Source organism: Callorhinus ursinus, unplaced genomic scaffold (assembly GCF_003265705.2).
Source record: "Callorhinus ursinus isolate GAN/ISIS: 27379988/994484 unplaced genomic scaffold, GSC_fseal_2.0 scaffold16, whole genome shotgun sequence".
Taxonomy (NCBI): domain Eukaryota; kingdom Metazoa; phylum Chordata; class Mammalia; order Carnivora; family Otariidae; genus Callorhinus; species Callorhinus ursinus.
The window spans coordinates 33447068-33452624 of record NW_027397078.1 but is presented as its reverse complement, the minus strand read 5'-3'; the positions used below and the strand labels follow the sequence as shown (position 1 = coordinate 33452624).

General features: G+C 38.0%; 1 pseudogene; it reads right to left on the bottom strand.

Annotated features, from left to right (window-relative positions):
• Positions 1–762: 762 nt before the first annotated feature.
• On the bottom strand, positions 763–891 carry LOC112813028 (U4 spliceosomal RNA; annotated as a pseudogene).
• Positions 892–5557: the final 4666 nt, after the last annotated feature.

Sequence of the window (5557 nt, the reverse complement as noted above, 5' to 3'; positions counted from 1 at the left end):
ATTTAGTTGAGAGCCTAGAAAGACCATGCCTGGGGACAGAGTACTCCAGTCCTAGAGGAAAGGCTACTGTAGATTCACCCTAGGCAAGTCTAAAGCCAAGCTTCAACACATTTGAGCTGATCTACCAAAATTTATCTGCTAGCCAAAATAAAATCCAACACTTTTTTATAGGAAGACAACCAAATCCGGACTTTAAAAAAACCACAGCATTCATGATGCCAAGTATACATTTAAAAAAAGTTACAGTATGTGTGAATAAACAGAGAAATCTGAGCCATAAGCAGAAGACAAATTCAGAGATCACACAGATACTGGAATCAGTGGGTAAGGGTTATAAAATAGCTGTTACAAATATAAATATTAGGAAAAATGGCCACAGTGAGAGAACACGCAGGGAATTTCAGTTTATAGATCAAACTATAAGAAAGAATTAAATAGGAACTGTAGATGTACAACATCTGAAATTAAATTTTACTGGATGGGTTTAACAGCAGATTGGACGCTGAGAAAGAAAAAAAAGAAAGCAATGCTTTTTCAAACATGGCAAGACAAACTATCCAAACTGAAGCACCACGAGAAAAACAAGACCAAAAAGTAAAACACCTGTTGCACAATACCAGGAGGTATAACAGTAAATATTTTGATTAAAAAAAGAAGAGAGGGGCCCCTGGGTGGCTCACTCAGTTAGGCATCTGACTTCATCTCAGGTCATGATCCCAGGGTCTGGGGATCAAGCAGGGAGCCTGCTTCTCTCTCTCCCTCTGCGCGTGCGCTCTCTCAAATAAATAAATAAAATCTTAAAAAAAAAAAAAAATCCTAGCAGTTTTCTATTAGCGATGATCGCGCCTCGGATAAACCTCATTGGCTACGATACTGCCACTGTGCAAAGCTCCTAGCAGTTTTCTTTATAGGAATTGCCAAGCTGACTGTAAAACATGTCTGTGAATATAAAAAGATCTGGGTTGGTCAAAGGATCTTTAAAAAGAACAAGAAATTTGGGGGATTCACGTTCTCCAATTTTAAGAATCACTACAATTCAACAGTAATAAAGGGAGTATGGATCAGAACATAGAGTTCATGAACAGACCCACACCTTATGGTCAAGTGACTTTTGGCAAAGGTGCTAGGTATTTCGAAGGGGGGGAAGAATGGCCTTTTCAACAAATGATCCTGGAACAACTCTGCCACAATGTCTGACAATATCCATGTGAGAAGAAGTAAAACTCAACCACTTTGTGATACCACAAACTGTATCATATCACACACCACTCTATCATATAACATAAAGCTAATTCAAGATAGATCACAGACTCAAACATAAAGGTTAAAGTAGTAGAGCTTCTAGAATAAAACAGCAGAAGAATACCTTGGTGATGTTGGGATAGGCAAAGATTTCTCAGGACACAGAAAGTACAAACCATAAAAGAAAAAAAAATGGGTAAGTTGGACTCATTGAAGTTAAGAACTTCAGTTTATCCAAAGACAATGTTTAGAAAATGAATAGACAAGCCACAGATTGGAGAAACATATTTACACAGCATATATTGGATAAAAAGCTAACATCCAAGGTCTATAAAGAGCTCTTATAACTCCAAAATAAAAAGACAAACAATGAAATAAAAATGGGCTATAAACAGATAATCCATAAAAAGAAGATATTCAATTGGCCAATAAGCACATGAAAACTTGATCCACATTTTTAGTTATCAGGAAAATACAAATTACATCCATGTTGAGATACTACGACACACTCATTAAAATATTCGAAGAGAGTGTTGGGCAATTTGAACTTGCGTACAGTTTTTGTGGGAATGTAAAATGATATGGCTACTTTACAAAACCAGCTGGTGGTTTTTTATAAAGTAAAATGTGCACCTACCCACTGATCCAGCAATCCCACCCCTAGGTGTCTACTCAAAAGGAATGAAAATGTGTTCACAAAATGACTTGTTCAAGAATGTTCATGGCAGCTTTATTCATTATAGCCTTTGCTGGAAACAACCAAATGTTCATCAACAAGAGATTGGATAAAACAAATTGTATTTTCTTTGCACAATAGACTACTAATCAAGTGTAAAGAAGAATAATACACACATGGATGAATATCAAAAACATCATGCTGTGTGACAGAGCCAGATGCAAAAGAAAACATACTCTATCATTCTACTCATATTGTGAAGTTCCAGAATAAGTCTAAATAATCTATGACAATATTACTCACAACGGAGGTTGCTTCCTGGGGCCTGTGCTTACTGATTGGAAGGGCCATGACGGAACACTGGGCGGGCGGGGGCGGTGGTCTTGCTCATGTTCAGGTTATGCATTTATCAAAACTCATTAAACTACAGCCCTAAAATCTGTGCATCTCACTGTATGTAAATCATACCTCAACTGAAAAACAAGAAAAATTAAAGCTAAACACATTTCTAGTTTAATTTAATACTTCCCCAACAAATCGTTCTTTTCTGTAACAAAGGGATTGAATGGGTCACACCTCATCTCTGCTCTGGGCAGCTCAGTGCTTGAAGCGTAGACAGACTACGGAGATGAATGAGACACAGTCTTTGTCCTCAAGTTGCTCATATGCTTGTAACCTAGGAAGAGGAGAGCTGCGCAGAGATAATGGAAGGAAAGGAAAAATAACGCAGCAATATTTCCCTGACAGATGTGAGCTGAGGCACTGCTTCGGCCGGAACTCTGCTTGGTCATAGAGAATATTAATTCGGTTTAGCTTTTCACCACTTTAGTGCTGAAAGGGCCATGGTGATTAACGGGACTAATTAGGCCAGCCCCAAGGGCAATATCTGCATGTAAATATAATAGGATTATTCTTTATGCCTCTCTAGCATGTCACCTTATATTACTATTGTGAAATGTTTGGGGCATTTAACCTAATCACTTGTCTAGACTTGTCTTCAAGATAGACAGGCTTTTCAGATTTTATTGTTATTCTTATCCAAAACAGAAAAATCAGATTCAGTCCAGGTAGAGGCAAAAGAGGAAATGTTCCCACATTTTGGTCTCAGAAGAACCCAGGGAACATGTCATATGTACCACTGTTATGAATCCAAACCCTGTCAGGAAAGTTCACTAGGAAATGCCTTTCACTTCCCACTATTCTGAACCCTTCTACCATGTTTTCAAAATCTCTATTAAACCAAGCCCCTATATTTTTGCAATGGCAATGGTCTATAATGAACTTTTAGATCCCATAAATAAACATCATCAAAATGCCATGTAGATTAAGTTACACATCCTACCCTGATTATCTGGAAGTTGAGAAAGACTTCCTGTTGGTGGTGGACCTCTACAGCGATGTAGATGTAAGTGTAGGGGTGAGAGGGGGTTGGGGAGGAAAACGTAATGAAACTATGCCAAAATTGGTAGTCATAGGAGTATACACACTGCTTTTAAGATCTTTTCATTGTGAAATGAAATACATATATGGGAAGCCAAACAAAACAAATGCACTCCTTAGTGGGTTGTTGTAAGGTAAACACGATTCTAACTACTAACTGGGTCAAGAAATAGAAGTTTGCCAGTCACCCCTTGAAACTCCCCTTCAACACTCTTTGCCTTCAAAAGTAACCACTATCCTTACTTCTCAGAGTGATCCTTCCTTGCAAATGTTTGTGGTTTTATTACCCAACTGGGCGTATCTGGAAACTCTAGCTTAGTCTTGCCCATTAAACAAAAGACATGTTTTTAAAGTCTCTTTTATTATACAGGTGCCCCCTCAATTTCCCTGCGATCTACCTCTTTTGACATAGAATCTCACACATTCTCAGTTTTGCTGGGACGGCACAGTTGTGGTATAGGTCAATATGTTTCTCTGTCCATTATATTTCCTACCAACTGGCAGGTGGATTCAGAAGTTTGATCAGATTCAGCTTGAATCCTTTGACAAAACCAGAGGGGACAGCGTGTTCTTTCTTTTGGAGACACATGGTTTTCTGGGTTGTTATGTTAACAGCTGTTGTTTCTCAATGGCTGGATACATTAATTTCAATGAGGTTGCAAAATAGTGCTATTCTGTTGTTTATTTTTCATTTATTAATTGGAATACTTTTACAAAGAGATACTTATGATCTACTCTTTGGTTACCCAGTGGTACAGTTCGTATAGGAAAGGCAGGATAAATGCTTGATTCTTTTCCTTCATTTACACAATTTCACAGCAACAAATTGGCTCACTGTCATCCTCATCATACAGAGGTGACAGATTACACTTTAAAAAATATTATTATATGGTCATGGATTTATAGGTATTTGATGGGTTTCAATTAGTTGCAATTACTACTCTTTAAAACTCAAATTGTCTGATCTTTGGCAGTGGGAGCTTCCTCAAGTTAGCTCCTGAATCCTTTTGACTTGACCCTTGTAGTCTTTGATAGCTGTCTAACAGGTGTATAATATAGTGATTCAAGACTTCCATACAACACTTGGTGCTCATTATAAGTGCATTCCTTAATCCTCATCACCTATTTAACTCATTCCCCCACCCACCTCCCCTCTGGTAACCATGAGTTTGTTCTCTATAGTTAAGAGTCTATTTCTTGGTTTGCCTCTCTTTTTTCCCCCTTTGCTCATTTGTTTGTTTTCTTAAATTCCACACGAGTGAAATCATATGCTATTTGTCTTGTTCTGACTGACTTACTTCACTTAGCATTATACTCTCTAGCTCCATCCATGTCAATGCAAATGGCAAGATTTTATTCTTTTTAACGGCTGAGTAATATTCCATTGCATGTATATTCCACATCTTCTTTATCCGTTCATCAGTCGATAAACACTTGGGCTGCTTCCACAGTTTGCCTATAGTAGGCAGTGCTGCTATAAACATCAGGGTGCATGTATCCCTTTGAGTTAGTATTTTTGTATTCTTTGTGTAAATGCCTAGCAGTGTAATTGCTGGATCATAGGGTAGTTCTATTTTTAACTTTTTGAGGAGACTTCATACTATTTCCCAGAATGGCTGCACCAGTTTGCATTCCTACCAATAGCATTTTTCACAGAGCTAGATCAAACAATCCTAAATTTGTATGGAACCACAAAAAACCCCAAGTAGCCAAAGCAACCTTGAAAAAGAAAAGCAAAGCTGGAGGCATCCCAATTCCAGACTCCAAGTTATATTATAAAGCTGTAGTGATCAAAGTAGGTATGGTACTGGCCCAAATATAGACACAGAGACCAATAAAACATAATAGAAAACCCAGAAATGAGCCCATAATTAGACAGTCAATTCATCTTTGACAAAGCAGAAAAGAATATCCAATGGGAAAAAGACGGCCTCTTCAACAAATGGTGCTGGGAAACCGGACAGCCCCATGCAAAGGAATGAAACTGGACCACTTTCTTACACCATACACAAAAATAAATTCAAAATGGATGAAAGACCTAAATGTGAGACCTGAAACCATTAAATCCTCGAGGAGAACACAGGCAGTAACCTCTTTGACATTGGCCATAACACTCCCTTCTAGATATGTCTCCGGAGGCAAGGGGAACAAAAGCAAAAATTAAACTATTGGGAATTCATCAAATAAAAAGCTTCTCCA